Consider the following 23,250-nt stretch of genomic DNA (forward strand, 5'->3'; position numbering starts at 1 on the left):
CTCCTCCTCTTTACCTTTCCCTCTCCTACTCCTCCTCTTTAATTTTCCCTCTTCCTCCTCCTCCTCCTCTTTACCTTTCCCTCTCCTCCACCTCCTCTTTACCTTTCCCCTCTCCTCCTCCTCCTCCTCTTTACCTTTCCCCTCTCCTCCTCCTCCTCTTTAACTTCTCCCTCTCCTCTTCCTCCTCTTACCTTCCCTCTCCTCCTCCTCCTCTTTACCTTTCCATTGTCCTGGTCCATCAATGTTAACTTCCCTTATAGTAAGTTATAGTATTTCCCTTCCCGTATTAGTAGAGTCGTCATCGTTCAATGCCCTATAAGTGATCATGGTCTTTACCTCAATCTGCATTATCCTTCTACCTCCCCTATTCCATCATCCTCCTGATTCAAATGCCCTATAGTAGTAGTCATCTTCCTGCCCTATTAAGTTATACCTATCCTTAGGTCTGGTTTGGTAGCGTCTTACCTCAGGTCTGCATCCTCCTAGTCTTTGATTCTCCTGTTCAGGCATCATCATCATAGTCTTCCTTTCCGTATTCATCAGCCCTGCATTTCCTTCCCTATTCCATGGTGGTCCTATAGTCTACCTTTCCCATAGTAGTAGTTGCATCTTTGAACCTACCTATAGTATTAGTAGTCTTTACATTTCAGTATTCATGCATCATAGTCTTTAGTTTCCCTATTGGTGTTCATAGTATTCCTCAGTTGTTGGTCGTTGAGTTTATTTAATTACATTTCCCTCTCGTTGGTTCATGTTTACTTTGACCTATAGTACATCATAGTGTTACATTCCCCTGCATTCCATCCGTTCCCTCTCGTGGTCCATCCATAGTGTTTACCTTTAGGTCTCCTGAGTTCTAGTCCTTCCATTCCATTCCATCATGGTACATCAATTGCATTTCCCTGTTGATGGTTCTGTGTTTACCTTTCAACCTGCATTCCATCCTATTCGATTCCATTCCATTCCATTCCATTCCGTATAGTGAGTCCATCCATAGTAAGTAAGTTATTCCTTCCCCTATTCGTGAGTTCTCGTGTTCCTTTCCATCTCCTTTATCCCTTGAACTCCCCTCTCGTGAGTCCTCGTGTTCCTGCCTATAGTTCAATCGTGTTAGGTTAGGTCTCCATAGTACATAGTATTTCCTAGGGTCTGCATTAGCCCTAGTCTTTCCTTCCCCTATTCAGTTGATAGTACATATCCTCCCCTGTCCTGAGCCCTAGTCTTTTCCTTTAGGTTCTGCATCCTAGTAGTCTTTAATTTCCATGTGGTTGGTGGTAACTCCTCCTCTTTACCTTTCCCTCTCCTCCTCCTCCTCTTTACCTTCCCCCTCTCCTCCTCCTCCTCTTACCTTTCCCTCTCCTCCCGCCTCCTCTTTACCTTTCCCCTCTCCTCCTCCTCCTCTTACCTTCCCCCTGTCCCCCTCCTCCTCTTTACCTTTCCGTCTCCGTCTCCTCCTCCTCCTCTTTACCTTTCCTTCTCCTCCTCCTCCTCTTTACCTTTCCCCTCTCCTCCTTCTCCTCTTTACCTTTCCCCTCTCCTTCTCCTCTACCTTTCCCCTCTCCTCCTCCTCCTCTTTACCTTCCCCCTCTCCTTCTCATCCTCTTTACCTTTCTCCTCCTCCTCCTTTTTCCTTCCCCCCTCTCCTTCTCCTCCTCTTACCTTTCCCCTCTCCTCCTCCTCCTCTTTACCTTCCCCCTCTCCTCCGCCTCCTCTTTACCTTTCCCTCTCCTACTCCTCCTCTTTAATTTTCCCTGTCCTCCTCCTCCTCCTCCTCTTTACCTTTCCCTCTCCTCCGCCTCCTACTTTACCTTCCCCCTCTCCTCCTCCCCCTCTTTACCTTTCCCTCTCCTACTCCTCCTCTTAATTTTCCCTCTCTCCTCCTCCTCCTCTTTACCTTTCCCTCTCCTCCTCCTCCTCTTTACCTTTCCCCTCTCCTCCTCCTCCTCTTTACCTTTCCCCTCTCCTCCGCCTCCTCTTACCTTTCCCCTCTCCTCCTCCTCCTCTTACCTTCCCCCTCTCCCCCTCCTCCTCTTTACCTTTCCGTCTCCGTCTCCTCCTCCTCCTCTTTACCTTTCCTTCTCCTCCTCCTCCTCTTACCTTTCCCCTCTCCTCCTCCTTCTCGTTACCTTTCCGATCCTCCTTCTCCTGTTTACCTTTTCACCCTCTCCTCCTCCTCCTCCTCCTCCTCCTCTTTACCTTTCCCCTCTCCTTCTCCCTTTACCTTTCCCCTCTCCTTCTCCTCTTTACCTTTCCCTCTCCTCCTTCTCTTGTTTACCTTTTCACCCTCTCCTCCTCCTCCTCTTTACATTTCCCCTCTCCTTCTCCTCTTACCTTTCCCCTCTCCTCCTCCTCCTCCTCCTCCTCTACCTTTCCCTATTCATGCATCTATAGTATTCCTAGGTATAAGTTGTAGGTTTTCCTTTAGGTCTCGTGAGTGGTCATCTTCAACCTCCCCTCTGCATTTATAGTAGTCTTTCCTTCCCTGTAGAGTGAGTCGTGGTCTCCTTCCCCTATAAGTTATTTCAAGTAGTCTTCCTTCCAGCGTAGTTGAGGTCATCTGCCTTAGGTATTCATGCCACATAGTATTCCTAGGTCCTGGTACTCGTAGTCTTTGAATTTTAGGTATAAGTGGTGGTACATGTAGTTGTTCCTTTAGGTATAAGTAGTTCATACATATTTAGTTACATATTCATAGTCATCATCTTAGCATATAGTATACCGTGGTCAAGATACGTATTTCCTTCCATCTCATGATCATAGTCTTCCATTTCCCCTATAGTAATCCCCTGTCTTCCTCCCCTGTAGTTGTACCATAGTCTTGCATTTCCATGCATAGTAGTAGTATTCCTTGCCCTTGTAGGTCCATAGTATTCCTAGTATAGTGGTACCATAGTATTTTAGTTTGCCAGTATAGTAACGTTACATTTCCAATAGTTCATTATAGTGTTATCCCTTTGACCCTGCATCATCCATGAATAATCATGATTTGGTCTTAGTTCCCATGCTCGTGCTGGTGTATTCGTTAGGTCTGGTGGTTCCATAGTATTCCTTTAGGTATTTATAGTGGTCCTATCCTTTAGGTATAGATCATAGTAGTTGTTTGCCTCCTGCATATACATATAGTACTTTACGTTGACTGTAGTAGTAGTACGTATTTAAATTTGGCCTGTTGGTACGTGCCTGTTAGTTTTAGGTATACATATATTTACATTTCCCTGTAGTAGTTATAGTATTCCTGCCCGTGTGGTAGCGTGTTCCTTTAGGTATAGTCAGTCAGTCATAAGTATTTCCTTAGGTCTGGTCCATTGAGTTATTTATTTGGTTAGGTCTCCATAGTAGTCTTTACATGGACCTATCAGTGGTGGTAGTAAGTATCCTTTCCAGTATCATAGTAGTCAATACCTGCCTGTAGTTCAGTCATCTAGTATTTGCTTTCCCCTCTCCTCCTCCTCCTCTTTACCTTCCCCTCTCCTTTGCCTCCTCTTACCTTTCCCCTCTCCTCATCCTCCTCTTTACCTTCCCCCTCTCCTCCGCCTCCTCTTTACCTTTCCCTCTCCTACTCCTCCTCTTTAATTTTCCCTGTCCTCCTCCTCCTCCTCCTCTTTACCTTTCCCTCTCCTCCTCCTCCTCTTACCTCCCCCCTCTCCTCCTCCTCCTCTTTACCTTTCCCCTCTCCTCCGCCTCCTCTTTACCTTTCCCCTCTCCTCCTCCTCCTCTTTACCTTCCCCCTGTCCCCCTCCTCCTCTTTACCTTTCCGTCTCCGTCTCCTCCTCCTCCTCTTTACCTTTCCTTCTCCTCCTCCTCCTCTTTACCTTTCCCCTCTCCTCCTTCTCCTCTTTACCTTTCCCCTCTCCTTCTCCCTTTACCTTTCCCTCTCCTCCTCCTCCTCTTTACCTTCCCCCTCTCCTTCTCATCCTCTTTACCTTTCCCCTCTCCTCCTCCTCCTTTTTACCTTCCCCCTCTCCTTCTCCTCCTCTTTACCTTTCCCCTCTCCTCCTCCTCCTCTTTACCTTCCCCCTCTCCTCCGCCTCCTCTTTACCTTTCCCTCTCCTACTCCTCCTCTTTAATTTTCCCTGTCCTCCTTCCTCCTCCTCCTCTTTACCTTTCCCCTCTCCTCCGCCTCCTCTTTACCTTCCCCCTCTCCTCCTCCCCCTCTTTACCTTTCCCTCTCCTACTCCTCCTCTTTAATTTTCCTCTCCTCCTCCTCCTCTTTACCTTTCCCTCTCCTCCTCCTCCTCTTTACCTTTCCCCTCTCCTCCTCCTCCTCTTTACCTTCCCCTCTCCTCCGCCTCCTCCTCTTTACCTTTCCCTCTCCTCCTCCTCCTCTTTACCTTCCCCCTCTCCCTCCTCCTCTTTACCTTTCCGTCTCCGTCTCCTCCTCCTCCTCTTACCTTTCCTTCTCCTCCTCCTCCTCTTACCTTTCCCTCTCCTCCTCCTTCTTCATTACCTCCCCGATCCTCCTTCTCCTGTTTACCTTTTCACCCTCTCCTCCTCCTCCTCCTCCTCCTCCTCCTCTTTACCTTTCCCTCTCCTTCTCCCTTTACCTTTCCCCTCTCCTTCTCCTCTTTACCCTTCCCTCTCTCCTCCTTCTCTTGTTTACCTTTTCACCCTCTCCTCCTCCTCCTCTTTACATTTCCCCTCTCCTTCTCCTCTTTACCTTTCCCCTCTCCTCCTCCTCCTCCTCCTCCTCTTTACCTTTCCCCCTCTCCTCCTTCTCCTCTTACCTTTCCCCTCTCCTTCTCCCTTTACCTTTCCCCCTCTCCTCCTCCTCCTCTTAACCTTCCCCCTCTCCTTCTCCTCCTCTTTACCTTTCCCCTCTCCTCCTCCTCCTCTACCTTCCCCCTCTCCTTCTCCTCCTCTTACTTTCCCCCTTTCCTCCTCCTATCTTCACCTTCCCCCTCTCCTCCGCCTCCTCTTTACCTTTCCCTCTCCTACTCCTCCTCTTTAATTTTCCCTCTCCTCCTCCTCCTCCTCTTTACCTTTCCCCTCTCCTCCTCCTCCTCTTTACCTTTCCCCCTCTCCTCCTCCTCCTCTTACCTTTCCCTCTCCTCCTCCTCCTCTACCTTCCCCTCTCCTCCTCCTCCTCTTACCTTTCCCCTCTCCTCCTCCTTCTCTTTACCTTTCCCTCTCCTCTGCCTCCTCTTTACCTTTCCCCTCTCCTCCTCCTCCCTCTTACCTTCCCCCTCTCCCCCTCCTCCTCTTTACCTTTCCGTCTCCTCCTCCTCCTCTTTACCTTTGCCCTCTCCTCCTCCTTCTCGTTACCTTTCCCACTCCTCCTTCTCCTGTTTACCTTTTCACCCTCTCCTCCTCCTCCTCCTCCTCCTCCTCCTCTTTACCTTTCCCCCTCTCCTTCTCCCTACCTTTCCCCTCTCCTTCTCCTCTTTACCTTTCCCTCTCCTCCTTCTCTTGTTTACCTTTTCACCCTCTCCTCCTCCTCCTCTTTACATTTCCCCTCTCCTTCTCCTCTTTTACCCTTCCCCTCTCCTCCTCCTCCTCCTCCTCCTCTTTACCTTTCCCCTCTCCTCCTTCTCCTCTTTACCTTTCCCCTCTCCTTCTCCCTTTACCTTTCCCCTCTCCTCCTCCTCCTCTTTAACATCCCCTATTTAGTTTATCATAGTCTTTACCTTTAGGTCTCATTCATAGTAGTCTTTGGTTCCTATAGTATCATAGTATTACTGCCTTCATCATCATCCTGTTCCATTTCCCCTGTAGTTCCAACATGCTTGCATCCTATACGTATAGAGTTTCGTCTTTAATTTTTAGGTCTGCATAGTAGTACATAGTATCCTTTAGGTATAGTAGCATAGTCTTCCTTGCCTTATTAGTGAGTTCATAGTATTTCCTTTAGGTCTAGTTCTCGTTGGTCTGGTGGTCTTCCTTTTAGGTCTGAGTCATCATCGTCTTCCTTTTAGGTCTCGTAAGTCATTCTCTTTCCTTTTCCTGCATATCCATGGTCTTCCTTCCCCTATTAGTAGTAGTAGTATTTCATTCCCTGTAGGTTGCTGAGTCCTTTACATTTCGTGTCCATGCATCCATGATCTTCCTTGCCAGTATTCATAGTCATTCTAATCCTTCCAACTAGTAGTTTGTAGTGTTCCTCTGACCCTCTAGTTCATAGTAGTTCATCATAGTAGTAGTCTTCCTTCCCAGGTCTTGGTGCTGGTATATAAATACCTATTCATGGTCCTAGTATTCCTTTCCCTGTTCTGAGTCAGTCTGAGTCTTTCCCTTTTAGGTCTAGTTTTAGTAGTAAGTATTAGTTTCTGCATCTAGTTTCTCGTCTTACCTTCAATTATAGTAGTTCAGCGTATTTCAATTTTTAAGTATGCATAGTCATGTCTTTACCTTCCCTGCTGGTTGCCTCTTTCCTCCCTATTAGTGAGTTTATCATCTTACCGTTACCATGTAGTCCTAGTATTCCTTCCCCTATTAGTGAGTCATCATAGTATTTCCTTTCCCTCTGCATAGTGGTTATCCTTGCATCCCCTGTTCCCATCATAAGTATTAGTTGAACATTTAGTCATAGTAGTCAGTCCTTTCCTTTTAGGTATAGTAAGTAGTAAATCTACATTTTCCATAGTAGTAGTAGTCTTTAGTTAGGTATAGTAGTCAATGCTCCTTTTAGGTCTAGTTGGTCCTTTACATTTTAGGTATTAGTAGTTTATCCTCTTCCTTCCCCCTCTCCTCCTCCTTACCTTTCCCCTCTCCTCCTCTTTACCTTTCCCCCTCTCCTCCTCCTCTTTACCTTTCCCTCTCCTCCTCTTTACCTTTCCCCCTCTACTCCTTCTCCTCTTTACCTCCCCCCTCTCCTCCTCCTCTTTACCTTTCACCTCTCCTCCTCTTTACCTTCCCCCTCTCCTCCTCCTCTTTACCTTTCCCCTCTCCCCCTCTACCTCTTTACCTTTCCCCTCTCCTCCTCCTCCTCATCTTTACCTTTCCCATTCTCCTCCTTCTCCTCTTTGCCTTTCTCCTCTCCTCCTCCTCGTTTCCTTCCCCCTCTCCTCCGCCTCCTCTTTACCTTTCCCCTCTCCCCCTCTGTCCTTCTTACCCTTTCCCCTCTCCTCCTCCTCCTCATCTTTACCTTTCCCTCTCCTTCTTCTCCTCTTTACTTTTCCCCACTCCTCCTCCTCTTTACCTTCCACCTCTCCTCCTCCTCCTCTTCACCTTTCCCTCTCCTACTCCTCCTCTTTAATTTTCCCTCTCCTCCTCCTCCTCCTCTTTTTACCTTTCCCTCTCCTCCTGCTCCTCTACCTTCCCTCTCCTTCTCCTCCTCTTTACCTTTCCTCTTCCTCCTCCTCCTCTTTACCTTTCCGTCTTCTCCTCCTCCTCTTTGCCTTTCCCTCTCCTTTCTCCTCTTCTTTACATTTCCCCTTTCCTCCTCCTCATCTTTACCTTTCCCCCGCTCCCCCTCCTCCTCTTTACCTTTCCCCCTCTCCTCCTTCTCCTCTTTACCTTTCCCTCGCCTCCTTCTCCTCTTCCTTTCCCTCTCCTCCTCCTCCTTACCTTCCCCCCTCTCCTCCTCTTTAACTCTTCTCCTCTCCTCTGTACTCCCCTCTCCTCCTCTTCTTCAACTCTCCTCCTCTCCTCCTCTTCTTCAACTCTCCTCCTCTCCTCCTCATCTTCAACTCTCCTCCTCTCCTCAACTCCTCATCTTCAACTCTCTTCCTGTCCTCTCCTCATCTTCAACTCTCCCTCTCCTCTCCTCCTCATCTTCAACTCTTCTCTTCTCCTCATCTTCAACTCTCCTCCTCTCCTCTCCTCCTCATCTTCAACTCTCTTCCTCTCCTCTCCTCTCCTCTCCTCCCCTCTCCTCCTCATCTTCAACTCTCTTCCTCTCCTCTCCTCTTCACCTTCAACTCTCCTCCTCTCCTCTCCTCCTCATCTTTAACTCTCCTCCTCTCCTCTCCTTCTCATCTTCAACTCTCCTCCTCATCTTCAACTCTCCTCCCCTCCTTTCCTCCTCATCTTCCAACTCTCCGCCCCTCCTTTCCTCCTCATCTTCAACTCTCCTCCTCTCCTCTCCTCCTCAACTCTCCTCTTCAACTCTCCTCCTCTCCTCTCCCTCCTCATCTTCAACTCTCCTCCTCTCCTCTCCTCCTCAACTTCAACTCTCCTCCTCTCCTCCTCATCTTCAACTCTCCTCCTCATCTTCAACTCTCCTCCTCATCTTCAACTCTCCTCCTCCCCTCTACTCCTCCATATTTATTTTATTATATTTTCCCTTTCTTTCTCATCCTATTATCTTTCACTGCTCTTCACATCTCTCTCTCTCTCCCTCTCTCACTCTCTCATTGCCCCACCTCTTTTTATGTTTGTCTTCCTCATTCTTCTCTGTGAAAGCATCACAGATATTTAGTTTCATGTCATCAGTGCAGCGGTCCTAGCCGTTATTACTTCCAGTGCATTAGCATTGTTACCCTGAGAGGAAATGGATACAGATACTTATCGTAAACACTGTCAATTCAAACACTTAAAACGGTAAATTGTTTCGATAGCTTCCTCATTTTCAGTTGTTTATTTCTGAATATCTTACCAGGAGTACAGAAGGAAAAAAAGAGCGATATATATAATGTAAACATTTCAGTGGGCAGAGTAATTATTTCCAACGCTGATTAAACATCAATTTATTGAAAGAAATGCATTGGGTTTCCTTTTATCTGACGTTGTAGGGACTAATACATTATTGTGTGAGCTATCTGGCCACTTCTCTTAATATTTGCAGACTAAATCTAGCTAAATCCAACCCCTATTTCTGTACGATCACAGATAGCAACCCCCCCCCCCTACTTGAAACAGAATTTGTCTCTTGGACCGAATTTCTTCTCCACCTGATATATGTGGGTCCTGCAGCGATGATCTGGATAGAGAGGGAAGACGTAGTAGTCTTGGTCTAATGGCTGTGTTCCATTTCAGAGGCAGTGATACCGGAGGTTGAGCCAGAGCATAACAGCAGCCAGCAGGAGAACTCAGCTGTACAGGGTAAGCAGCTTCACTCTCCCTCTCTGTCTCTGTCTCTGTCTCTGAGATCTGGGGGGTCAGCACGCAAGGAGAAGGAACAGGGCTTTGGGTTGACCCTTGACTCTCTATTCCCAAATAAAGTCCGAAAAGAACAATACGCCACCACAAAGTGACATTATTTGGATGAACTTTGGAATGTTGGAAAGTACCCTCACATGAGGGGGTCAGAGTCACGGGAAGGGAGTGAAGTGGGGGCTGGGGGTGATGTGGCCTGCACATGCTCCACACATGGTTCTTAGTACCTCTCCTCAGTACCTCTCAGTATACTCTCTCTTTTCTCCTTTTTTTATTTTCTTTCTCTCTCTCTCTCTCTCGCTCTCTCGCTCTCTCTCTCTCTCTCAAACTGATGGTGTTGCATATATGTTTCAAGCTTCCATTCTCTGTAGAACCCCCCACCTCCACACTCCCGCCGACCTCCACCCTTCCACCTCCCACCCCTCCCACCTCCACCCTCCCCTCCTCCTCCTTCGCCCTTCACCTCCTCCACCCTCCTCCTCTACCCTCCCCTCATCCTCCTCCTCCACCCTCCCCCTCCACTCTCCCCTCCTCCTCTCTCCCATCCTCCTCCACCCTCCCCCTCCCTCCACCCTTCCCACCTCCACCCTCCCCTCCTCCTCCTTCACCCTCCTCCTCTACCCTCCCCTCCTCCTCCTCCACCCTCCCCATGTTTCATGGCTGGTTATATTGACAGTGTTGCAGCGAGCACAGAAATAAACACAAACACAACCCCCTTGTGATTTCATTGCCATCCCAGTTACTACTGTGTTCCTTATAGTAAGACATAATGCTCTGACATTCTCCTGTGCTGGCCTTGTAAATCCATGTATTTGTCGTGACCCTGAGGTGTTCCGCTTTCCTGTGTGAGCCAGTTGTTACTAATGACAGCGTGGAGACGGGGATTATGGGGCCATAGCATTTCTCAACCTTAGGGCATCAAGGAGAACTGCTGATGGCCATGCAAGGGACAGACAGACAGCACTCCTCCCCTGACACGCAGAGCGAGAGACAGCAAGAGAGACAGCGAGAGAGAGAGACAGCGAGAGAGAGACAGCGAGAGAGAAAGATAGACAGAGAGAGAGACAGCGAGAGAAAAATAAGACAGAGAGACAGCGAGAGAAAGATAGACAGAGAGAGACAGCAAGAGAGAGAAAGATAGACAGAGAGAGAGAGAGACAATAGAGAGAGAGAGACGATAGAGAGAGAGAGAGACGATAGAGAGAGAGAGAGAGGCGGTGAGGAGATACGATAGAGGGAGAGGAGAGTTTGAATAGCCTTTATTGGGTCTGGGAACTCAACACGATAAACACTCAAACAAAACCATGGTTACACATCAATTACACCAAATCTTCCTCCACGGTAACTAAAAACAATACCAAATCTACCTCCACGGTAACTAAACACAACACAAATCTTCATCCACGGTAACTAAACACAACACCAAATCTTTCTCCACAGTAACTAAACACAACACCAAATCTTCATCCACGGTAACTAAACACAACACCAAATCTTCCTCCACGGTAACTAAACACAACACCAAATCTTCCTCCACGGTAACTAAACACAACACCAAATCTTTCTCCACAATAACTAAACACAACACCAAATCTTTCTCCACAGTTAGTAAACACAACACCAAAATCTATCTCCACAGTAACTAAACACAACACCAAATCTTTCTCCACAGTAAGTAAACACAACACCAAATCTTCCTCCACAGTAACTAAACACAACACCAAATCTTATTCCACAGTAACTAAACACAACAGCCTCTGAATACCACATATACTCATAAACAGATCAATATTGTTAACCATTTTGTTGTAGGCAAACTCAACCCTCAGTCTCGCTGCCAACATTCCCTCCAGCATTCCCACCACGTTCACAGACCCCTCTCCCCGAATAAGTGTACCAGATGCATATTGGACACCCCTCCAGAACAGTCAGATCCAAGTGTACCAGATGCATGTTGGACACCCCTTCCCAACAGTAGGATGCCCAGGTGTCACAGATGCATGTCGGACACCCCTCCCCAACAGTAGGATCCAGGTGTACCAGATGCATGTTGGACATCCCTCCCCAACAATAGGATCCAGGTGTACTAGATGCCGTCTGGACACCCCTGCCCAACAGTCAGATCCCCAGGTGTACCAGATGCATGTTGGACACCCCTCCCCAACGGTCAAATTACCAGGTATACCAGATGCATGTTGGACATCCCTCCCCAACAATAGGATCCAGGTGTACCAGATGTCATCTTGGACACCCCTCCCCAACAGTAGGATCCAGGTGTACCAGATGCATGTTGGACACCCCTCCCCAACAGTAGGATCCAGGTATACCAGATGAATGTTGGACACCCCTCCCCAACAGTAGGATCCAGGTGTACCAGATGCATGTTGGACATCCCTCCCCAACAGTAGGATCCAGGTATACCAGATGCATGTTGGACACCCCTCCCCAACAGTAGGATCCAGGTATACCAGATGCATGTTGGACATCCCTCCCCAACAGTAGGATCCAGGTGTACCAGATGCATGTTGACATCCCTCCCCAACAGTGCATCACCAGGTCTGCCGGATGCATGTTGGACATCCCTCCCCAACAGTAGGATCCAGGTGTACCAGATGCATGTTGGACATCCCTCCCCAACAGTAGGATCCAGGTGTACCAGATGCATATTGGACACCCCTCCCCAACAGTAGGATCCAGGTGTACCAGATGCATGTTGGACATCCCTCCCCAACAGTAGGATCCAGGTGTACCAGATGCATATTGGACATCCCTCCCCAACAGTAGGATCCAGGTGTACCAAATGCATGCTGGACACCCTTCCCAACAGTAGGTTCCAGGTGTACCAGATGCATATTGGTGACTATGGCTCCATATATTATCCTCCATTGTAGGTAGCTGTTGTCATTTCAATAGGCAGTTTGTATAAAGACCGCCAACAGCCTTGGGGAGGCACCTGGACCGAACACACCCGCCCACCTCGTAGATTTGACCCCTTCCAGGGAAGAATGACGGGACACTTTTACACAGATTTTGTACATGGCCTTCTTTCCCACCACCTTGAACTCCTCCAGCTCCGGGGTATTGAAGGAAAACAGCATCCCCACGTCCTCCTCTAATGCCCCCGCCGCAGCACTAACATTCAGCGCCAGGGAACACATGATCAAGACCCTCCGTCCACCAAACAGAATTGGAAGTGTCAGTCACATACTGCCAATGAAGTACGGCAAGGAGTCGCAGACCTCAGCTACAACCTTCCTGAGTAGGACGTGATCGGATCCCGCTCTTCTCCCAGCTCCTCCAACGATCTGCTACTACTCCGCAGATGACCCAGCTTGGTACACCCCAGACATGAACGTAGGCTGGCTGAACCCAAAGCACGGGACTGGATGGCAGTGTTGTAAAAAAGAGCCTCTTCAAAAAGCCACATCCCTGGTGGCGTGCCGGCCTTACGGGACTTGACAAAAACTCTCCAAGCCTGCATAACAGCCTGCATGCAACCAATTAACCCCCCCCCCCCCCCCCCTCTAGCTTTTAAGAAGAAAAGGTGCTTGTCTAAGCCCAAACAGCCCGCTCTCCACATCAATGTACAGTATAGGCTGTGTCGACCCAGCTAGAATCGTCACAGCTGTACAACAGTCTCTGGGCTGCTTGAAGCCGGAAAGCCATGATCCTGAAAAAAATGTCCACCAGGCCTTGCCCACCCTCGTGCAGTAGTGCAGGGCCGCAGCTTTAATCCAATGTTGTCAAGACCAGAAGAAATTGACAAGGGTTCTCTGAACTCTTGTATCAGTCCCACCGGTGGCTGTAAAATCATTAGTCTGATTATTGGCTACCAGCACCCTTCCTCTATAAGACAGCTGGGGTAGCACCTATTTCCACCTAGACAATCTGGCACACACTTTCTCCACTACACCCTCCCAGTACTTTATCTGAAAGACATCGGAGCCTAGAAAACCCCCCAAAGTCTTCATCCCATTTCTGCCCCACTGAAGTCCCCATGGTAACTGTGGAGCAGACCCCGTCTGAATCTGACCTACCCACCGCGATTCGCTCTTTTCCCAATTTACTCTAGCTGAGGAGGCCCCTCATACACATTTAATGCATTTGAGAAACTTAACATCTTCACCCCCTGTAATAAAAACTGTCACGTCATCTGCATATGCAGACAGTGCTATCGTGGGACCCTTCATAACCCCAGGCACAGAGAAACCAGTAAGCCTCGCTCTTAAAAAACAAAGCATTGGTTCAATTACCAGACAATATAACTGCCCTGAAAGTGGGCATCCCTGCCTGATGCCCCTTTGGACGAGGATGGGGCAGCTCAAACCACCTTCACCATACATGAGGCCCAACATACAATAAGACTCATTCCGAGACAAAAAGACATCCCCAAAACCAAAGGCTTTCATTGTTTTGAACAAGTACTGGGGGTCCACACGGTCAAAAGCCTTTTCCTGATCCAAAGAAAGTAAACCCACATTCACATCAGTTTACAAATGTCTAAAACATCTCTTATTAGACACAAGTTATCAACAACAGAGCGGTCAGGTACACAGTAAGACTGGTCCTTGTGGACCAACAGCCCCAAATCTTTTCGTTTGAACCTGTTTGAGAGACAGTTAAATAAAATGGTATATTATGCACACAGCAATGCAACATGTAGCCAATTTTTTAGAAGAGCCAAATTCCCTTTTTTTGGCAACAATGAAAGTACAGCACGTTGACAGGATACAGGAACCACTTCATAAAAATCCCCCCCGATAGATCTTATAAAACTCAGATGGTAAACCATTGATGCCAGGAGCTCGGCCTGATGTGAGCTGCATAACTGATGTGGACAGCTCCTGCAGAGTAATGTCAGAGTCCAGAGCAACTCTCTGTTCAGGGCCCAATTGAGGAAGTCCATGTAACAACTGTTCAGTAAACAGAGAATCACAATCCTTCGCCTTATAGAGGGCAGAGTAGAAATCCACTGCGCGTTGGCGCATCTCACCGTCATCCGTGGTCACCTTCCCATCAGGGAGACCTGATAGTCTCTCTAACTTCAATATGAGACAGAGCAGTATACGGTTCAAATCAAATCAAAGTTTATTTGTCACGTGCGCTGAATACAACAGGTGTAGACCTTACAGTGTGAAATGCTTACTTACAGGCCCTAACCAAAAGTGCAAAAAAGGTATTAGGTGAAAAAACACTCATATTTGGGCCTTCCCAACCTCCCACCATTGTCTCAAGGACTCAAAATTCAATTTCGTAACCCTCCAAATTCGTAACCCTCCAAAACAACAAACTTTTCACAAAACATGACATCATGTAACAACTTAACAATAAAATACCAATAAGGTGATGACCTTCGTGGAAAGGACAAGTGAATATCAACAGACACATTATGGTGATCATAAAATCACACAGGAGTAATATCACACCTTCCAACCCTACCACAATAGTGATCAGATACATACAACCTGTCTAACCTTCCAACCCTACTACAATAGTGATCAGATACATACCACCTGTCTAACCTTCCAACCCTACTACAGTAGTAATAAGAATCATACAACCTGTCTAACCTTCCAACCCTACTACAGTAGTGATCAGATACATACAACTTGTCTAACCTTCCAACCCTACTACAGTAGTGATCAGATACATACAATGTGTCTAACCTTCCAACCCTACTACAGTAGTGATCAGATACATACAACCTGTCTAACCTTCCAACCCTACTACAGTAGTGATCAGATATATACCACCTGTCTAACCTTCCAACCCTACTACAGTAGTGATCAGATACATACAACATGTATATACTCCAACCCTACTACAGTAGTAATGAGATACATACAACCTGTCTAACCTTCCAACCCTACTACAGTAGTGATCAGATACATACAACCTGTCTAACCTTCCAACCCTACTACAGTAGTGATCAGATACATACAACCTGTCTAACCTTCCAACCCTACTACAGTAGTGATCAGATACATACAATGTGTCTAACCTTCCAACCCTACTACAGTAGTGATCAGATACATACAACCTGTCTAACCTTCCAACCCTACTACAGTAGTGATCAGATACATACAACCTGTTTAACCTTGCTGCATTGACAACACCTTCATTAACTTTTAACCGTGTGTACAGCCTAACCTTTGCATTCCTTACTCTCCACACATCAGAAAGCTCAAACTCAGTTAATTAATAGACAGGTGACCGCAGGTGAGGTTCTTCAGCAGTGCGGTCAACAGTAAAATCCACTGTACAGTTCGAGTCTCCCCCTAAAACCATACACCCCTCTTGGTCACACTGTCTTCAGGTTTCCTTTATTTTATCACAACAATGCTCTCTGTACTCTCATTAGGAGCATAAACAGAAGATATTAAAAACATAAAAAAACATACCATCTGCCTCGACCAATAAAACCCAACCCTTGACCATCTCTGTTGTAGACACCACAGTCACCCCTAAGCCTGAGGAAAACAAAATTGCCACCCAGCACTGAAAGTAAAACAAGTAGGGAAAAATGGGAATATAACTCCAGACAACACTCGCTCATACAATTCCCAGCATGCACCAAACACCACTCCAGAGAGAGAGAGAGGTCCACATTTCACCTGCACTGGCCAGTGATGAGCATGAAGCATGTTACAACAATGCAACAGGGAGAATTGAGTTACATTATGAGACCATTTCCCAAAAGCCTTTAGTCCCTGTGTAACTGCTTAAAGGAAATCTATCCTCTTCCTGTGTTTTTTCTAATGCTGTGAAGAACTTTCCTTCGACTAAAGTTTTAAAAGAGAATCATCTCTGTAATATGGCATTCAAGCCTCATCGTGATTGGCTGATGAAACCTGAACTATCGTTATGAAAGCGTTCGTTACATATTCCCTTCCTACCTGTCAATGATTACATTCACTAGGTAACAATCCATCTGAATTACACCGGTGGTACTTTTCAGCCTGGTACCCACCTCAATCCATCTGAATTACACCGGTGGTACTTTTCAGCCTGGTACCCACCTCAATCCATCTGAATTACACCGGTGGTACTTTTCAGCCTGGTACCCACCTCAATCCATCTGAATTACACCGGTGGTACTTTTCAGCCTGGTACCCACCTCAATCCATCTGAATTACACCGGTGGTATATTCCTTATCATACACCTCCAATCCATATCAAATTCCACCGGTGGTACTTTTCAGCCTGGTACCCACCTCAATCCATCTGAATTACACCGGTGGTACTTTTCAGCCTGGTACCCACCTCAATCCATCTGAATTACACCGGTGATTATTTCAGGCCTGGTACCCACCTCAATCCATCTGAATTACACCGGTGGTACTTTTCAGCCTGGTACCCACCTCAATCCATCTGAATTACACCGGTGGTACTTTTCAGCCTGGTACCCACCTCAATCCATCTGAATTACACCGGTGGTACTTTTCAGCCTGGTACCCACCTCAATCCATCTGAATTACACCGGTGGTACTTTTCAGCCTCGTACCCACCTCAATCCATCTGAATTACACCGGTGGTACTTTCAGCCTGGTACCCACCTCAATCCATCTGAATTACACCGGTGGTATTTTCAGCCTGGTACCCACCTCAATCCATCTGAATTACACCGGTGGTACTTTTCAGCCTGGTACCCACCTCAATCCATCTGAATTACACCGGTGGTACTTTTCAGCCTGGTACCCACCTCAATCCATCTGAATTACACCGGTGGTACTTTTCAGCCTGGTACCCACCTCAATCCATCTGAATTACACCGGTGGTACTTTTCAGCCTGGTACCCATCTCAATCCATCTGAATTACACCGGTGGTACTTTTCAGCCTGGTGCCCCACCTCAATCCATCTGAATTACACCGGTGGATCTCTCAGCCTGGTACCCACCTCAATCCATCTGAATTACACCGGTGGTACTTTTCAGCCTGGTACCCACCTCAATCCATCTGAATTAAACCGGTGGTACTTTTCAGCCTGGTACCCACCTCAATCCATCTGAATTACAGTGCTATTAAATTAAGCTCTGTTTCAACTGTGGCGGCTTGGAGCCTCATCATGCTAATGAGGTGTGTTTGTCCAGTCCCGGTCCACTACTAGACTGCCCAGCGCCTCACCACCACCATGCCCAACAGAGGTGTCTGTCTGTGGGGATGCTGCGGCAGGACACGTGGGGCCTCTCCTGAAGCTCCTGGCTGTTTGGGGACTGGGATGCGACTGACTCTCTCACAGGGGTTTAACAGCTCCAGTTAGGAGTATGTTGTCCGGCCCCTCCTCCCCACAGCCCATCCATTACACTGAGAGGAATCTAATTACACCTCGCTTCACTCCCAAGTTGGACTTCACAGTTTTGCAAGCTTAGCACTGACAACTGATTTCATTAGGTTTGATTGTCCTTGCTGAGATCCCACTTCTGGGCCTAAAAGCTTTTTACGCTTTCTCAGGTTCCTCTGTGTGTTCGTTTATTATGCCGACCTGTGTCTTTTTTATTAATCTATATGAGTGGAGGTAACAGAAACTGCTGAATACAAACGAAGGTGACATCATTTTACAAGCCGATTAAGAGACGAGAGGGAGAATAAAGAGAGAGGGAGGTGGAGTGAGACTAAAGAGAGAGAGGGAGGGTGTAGAGAGGAGGGAGGTGATGGTGAGAGAGAGGGAGGGTGATGGTGATAGAGAGAGGGAGGTGGTGTGAGAGAGAGAGAGGGAGGTGAGAGAGAGAGGGAGGTGAGGTGAGAGAGTAAAGAGAGAGGGAGGTGATGGTGAGAGAGAGGGGAGTGGGGTGGAGAAAGAGGGAGGGAGGTGATGGTGAGAGAGGGAGGTGGGGTAGAGAGAGAGGGAGGTGATGGTGAGAGAGAGAGAGAGAGAGAGAGAGAGATGGAGGTGGGGTGAGAGAGGGAGCTGGGGTGAGAGAGAGGGAGGTGATGGTGAGAGAGAGAGGGAGGTGATGGTGGAGAGAGCGGGAGATGGGGTGTGAGAGAGAGGAAGGTGATGGTGAGAGAGATGAAGGTGGGGTAAGAGAGAGGGGGAGGTGATGGTGAGAGAGAGGGAGGTGATGGTGAGAGAGAGCGAGGTGATGGTGAGAGAGAGAGGGAGGTGATGGTGAGAGAGAGGGAGGTGGGTGAGAAAGAGGGAGGTGATGGTGAGAGAGAGGGAGGTGATGGTGAGAGAGGGAGGTGATGGTGAGAGAGGGAGGTGATGGTGAGAGAGAGAGGGAGGTGGGGTGAGAGAGGGAGGTGATGGTGAGAGAGAGAGGGAGGTGGGGTGAGAGAGAGGGAGGTAATGGTGAGAGAGAGGGAGGTGGGGTGAGCAAGAGGGAGGTGATGGTGAGAGAGATGGAGGTGATGGTGAAGAGAAGGGGGAGGTAGATAAGTAAAGAGAGAGGGAGGTGATAGTAGAGAGGAAGTCAGTCCAGAAAAGAAAGAGACATAATGATAACAAGGAAGTGGTGGGGGGGGGGGAGAGAGAGAGAGGGTGTGATGGTCAGAGAGAGATGGAGTGGATGAGAGAGAGGGAGGGAGGTGAGTGAGAGAGAGCGGGAGATGGGGTGTGAGAGAGGGAGGTGATGGTGAGAGAGAGGGAGGTGATGGTAAAGAAGGAGAGGGGGAGGTGATGGTGAGAGAGAGGTGGTGGTGTGGGGAGGTGGTGGGTGAAGAGGGAGGTGATGGTGGGAGGAAGGTGGATGGTGAGAGAGAGGGAGGTGATGGTGAGAGAGAGATGGAGGTGGGGTGAGAGAGAGGGAGGTGATGGTGAGAGAGAGGGAGGTGGGGTGAGAGAGAGGGAGGTGGGGTGAGAGAGAGGGAGGTGATGGTAGAGAGGGAGGTGATGGTGAGAGAAGGGAGGTGATGGTGAGAGAGAGAGGGAGGTGGGGTGAGAGAGAGAGAGGGAGTGATGGTGAGAGAGAGGGAGGTGGGGTGAGAGAGGGGGGTAATAGTGAGAGAGGGAGGTGTGGGTGAGCGAGAGGGAGGTGATGGTAGAGAGATGGAGGTGATGGTGAGAGAGAGAGGGAGGTGGAGTGAGAGGGAGGTGGGGTGAGAGAGAGAAGGAGGTGATGGTGAGAGAGAGGGAGGTGATGGTGAGAGAGAGAGGGAGGTGGGTGGGAGAGTAACAAAAGAGGGAGGTGATGGTAGAGAGGGAGGTGGGGTGAGAGAGAGGGAGGTGATGGTGAGAGAGAGAGAGAGAGCGAGAGAGAGATGGAGGTGGGGTGAGAGAGGGAGCTGGGGTGAGAGAGAGGGAGGTGATGGTGAGAGAGAGGGAGGTGATGGTGAGAGAGAGCGAGGAAATGGGGTGTGAGAGGGAGGTGATGGTGAGAGAGAGGGAGGTGGGTGTGGGGGAAGGAAAGAGGGAGGTGATGGTGAGAGAGAGGGAGGTGATGGTGAGAGAGAGGGAGGTGATGGTGAGAGAGAGAGGGAGGTGGGGTGAGAGAGAGGGAGTGATGGTGAGAGAGGGAGGTGATGGTGAGAGAGAGGGAGGTGATGGTGAGAGAGGGAGGTGATGGTGAGAGAGAGAGGGAGGTGATGGTGAGAGAGATGGAGGTGATGGTGTGAGAGAGAGGGAGGTGGGGTGAGAGAGAGAGGGAGGTGGGGTGAGAGAGAGAGAAGGAGGTGATGGTGAGAGAGAGGGAGGTGATGGTGAGAGAGAGAGGGAGGTGGGTCCAGAGAAAGAGAGAGGGAGGTGATGGTGAGAGAGAGGGAGGTGGGGTGAGAAAGAGGGAGGGAGGTGATGGTGAGAGAGGGAGGTGGGGTTAGAGAGAGGGAGGTGATGGTGGAGGAGAGAGAGGGAGGTGATGGTGAAGAGAGAGAGAGAGAGAGAGAGAGAGCGAGAGAGAGAGAGAGAGAGGGAGGTAGGGTGAGAGAGAGAGGAAGCTGGGGTGAGAGAGAGGGAGGTGATGGTGAGAGAGAGCGGGAGGTGGGGTGAGAGAGAGGGAGGTGATGGTGAGAGAGAGAGGGAGGTGATGGTGAGAGAGAAGGAGGTGATGGTGAGAGAGAGAGGGAGGTGATGGTGAGAGAGAGGGAGGTGGGGTGAGAGAGAGGGAGGTGGGGTGAGAGAGAGGGAGGTGATGGTGAGAGAGAGGGAGGTGATTGTGAGAGAGAGAGGGAGGTGGGGTGAGAGAGAGGGAGTTGATGGTGAGAGAGGAGGTGGGGTGTGAGAGAGGGAGGTAATGGTGAGAGAGAGGGGGTGGGGGTGAGAGAGAGAGGGAGGTGGGGTGAGAGAGAGAAGGAGGTGATGGTGAGAGAGAGAGGGAGGTGATGGTGAGAGAGAGGGAGGTGGGGTGAGAGAGTAAAGAAAGAGGGAGGTGATGGTGAGAGAGAGGGAGGTGGGGTGAGAAATAGGGAGGGAGGTGATGGTGAGAGAGGGAGGTGGGGTGAGAGAAGGGAGCTGGGGTGAGAGAGAGGGAGGTGATGGTGAGAGAGAGGGAGGTGATGGTAGAGAGAGCGGGAGATGGGGTGTGAGAGAGGGAGGTGATGGTGAGAGAGAGGGAGGTGGGGTAAGAGAGGGGGAGGTGATGGTGAGAGAGAGGGAGGTGATGGTGAGAGAGAGAGGAAGGTGATGGTGAGAGAGAGGGAGGTGATGGTGAGAGAGAGAGAGGGAGGTGGGGTGAGAGAGGGAGGTGATGGTGAGAGAGAGGGAGGTGATGGTGAGAGAGAGGGAGGTGATGGTGAGAGAGGGAGGTGATGGTGAGAGAGGGAGGTGATGGTGAGAGAGAGAGAGGGAGGTGGGGTGAGAGAGAGGGAGGTGATGTTGAGAGAGAGAGGAAGTGATGGTGAGAGAGATGGAGGTGATGGTGAGAGAGAGAGGGAGGTGGGGTGAGAGAGAGAAGGAGGTGATGGGTAGAGAGAGGGAGGTGATGGTGAGAGAGGGAGGTGGGGTGAGAGAGTAAAGAGAGGGAGGTGATGGTGAGAGAGAGGGGGGTGGGGTGAGAAAGAGGGAGGGAGGTGATGGTGAGAGAGGGAGGTGGGTAGAGAGAGGGAGGTGATGGTGAGAGAGAGGGAGGTGATGGTGAGAGAGAGAGAGCGAGAGAGAGAGAGGGAGGTGGGTTGAGAGAGGAAGCTGGGGTGAGAGAGAGGGAGGTGATGGTGAGAGAGCGGGAGGTGGTAGAGAGAGAGGGAGGTGATGGTGAGAGAGAACGGGAGATGGGGTGTGAGAGAGGGAGGTGATGGTGAGAGAGAGGGAGGTGGGGTGAGAGAGAGGGAGGTGAGGTGAGAGAGAGGGAGGTGATGGTGAGAGAGAGGGAGGTGATGGTGAGAAAGAAAGGGAGGTGGGGTGAGAGAAGAGGGAGGTGATGGTGAGAGAGAGAGGGAGGTGGGGTAAGAGAGAGAGGGAGGTGATGGTGAGAGAGAGAGGGAGGTAGGGTAAGAGAGAGAGAGATGGAGGTGATGGTGAGATAGAGAGGGAGGTGGGGTGGAGAGAGAGAGAGAGGGAGGTGGGGTGAGAGAGAGAAAGAGGTGGGGTGAGAGACGGGGGAGGTGATGGTGAGAGAGAGGGGAGGTGATGGTGAGAGAGAGAGGGAGGTGATGGTGAGAGAGAGAGGGAGGTGATGATGAGAGAGGGAGGTGGGGTGAGAGAAGAGGGAGTGATGGTGAGAGAGAGGGAGGTGATGGTGAGAGAGAGAGGGAGGTGGGGTGGGAGAGTAACAGAAGAGGGAGGTGATGGTGAGAGAGAGGGAGGTGGGGTAGAAATAGGGAGGGAGGTGATGGTAGAGAGGGAGGTGGGGTGAGAGAGAGGGAGGTGATGGTGAGAGAGAGAGAGAGAGAGAGCGAGAGAGAGAGAGAGATGGAGGTGGGGTGAGAGAGGGAGCTGGGGTGAGAGAGAGGGAGGTGATGGTGAGAGAGAGGGAGGTGATGGTGAGAGAGAACGGGAGATGGGGTGTGAGAGGGAGGTGATGGTGAGAGAGAGGGAGGTGGGGTAAGAGAGAGAGGGAGGTGATGGTGAGAGAGAGGGAGGTGATGGTGAGAGAGAGGGAGGTGATGGTGAGAGAGAGGGAGGTGGGGTGAGAGAGAGGGAGGTGATGGTGAGAGAGAGGGAGGTGATGGTGAGGAGAGGGGAGATGGGGTGTGAGAGAGGGAGGTGATGGTGAGAGAGGGAGGTGGGGTAGAGAGAGGGAGGTGATGGTGAGAGAGAGGGAGTGATGGTGAGAGAGAGGGAGGTGATAGTGAGGGGAGGTGGGGTGAGAGAGAGGGAGGTGATGGTGAGAGAGAGGGAGGTGATGGTGAGAGAGAGGGAGGTGATGGTGAGAGAGAGGGAGGTGATGTTGAGAGAGAGAGGGAGGTGATGGTGAGAGAGAGAGGGAGGTGATGGTGAGAGAGAGAGAGGGAGGTGGGGTGAGAGAGAGAAGGAGGTGATGGTGAGAGAGGGGAGTGATGGTGAGAGAGAGGGAGGTGGGGTGAGAGAGTAAAGAGAGAGGGAGGTGATGGTGAGAGAGAGGGGGGTGGGGTGAGAAAGAGGGAGGGAGGGAGGTGATGGTGAGAGAGGGAGGTGGGGTTAGAGAGAGGGAGGTGATGGTGAGAGAGAGGAGGGAGGTGATGGTGAGAGAGAGAGAGAGAGGGAGGTGGGTTGAGAGAGAGAGGAAGCTGGGGTGAGAGAGAGGGAGGTGATGGTGAGAGAGAGCGGGAGGTGGGGTGAGAGAGAGGGAGGTGATGGTGAGAGAGAGAGGGAGGTGATGGTAGAGAGAAGGAGGTGATGGTGAGAGAGCGAGGGAGGTGGGGTGAGAGCAGAGGGAGGTGGGGTAGAGAGGGAGGTGAGGTGAGAGAGAGGGAGGTGATGGTGAGAGAGAGGGAGGTGATGGTGAGAAAGAAAGGGAGGTGGGGTGAGAGAGGAGGGAGTGATGGTAGAGAGAGAGGGAGGTGATGGTGAGAGAGAAGGAGGTGATGGTGAGAGAGAGAGGGAGGTGGGGTGAGAGAGAGAGGGAGGTGGGGTGAGAGAGAGAAGGAGGTGATGGTGAGAGAGAGGGAGGTGATGGTGAGAGAGAGGGAGGTGGGGTAGAGAGTAAAGAGGAGAGAGGGAGGTGATGGTGAGAGAGAGGGGGGTGGGGTGAGAAAGAGGGAGGGAGGTGATGGTGGAAGAGGGAGGTGGGGTTAGAGAGAGGGAGGTGATGGTGAGAGAGAGGGAGGTGATGGTGAGAGAGAGAGAGAGAGAGCGAGAGAGAGGGAGGTGGGTTGAGAGAGAGGAAGCTGGGGTGAGAGAGAGAGGGAGGTGATGGTGAGAGAGA

This window comes from Oncorhynchus mykiss, chromosome 29 (genome assembly GCF_057628025.1).
Source record: "Oncorhynchus mykiss isolate SJ-2025 chromosome 29, ASM5762802v1, whole genome shotgun sequence".
NCBI lineage: Eukaryota > Metazoa > Chordata > Actinopteri > Salmoniformes > Salmonidae > Oncorhynchus > Oncorhynchus mykiss.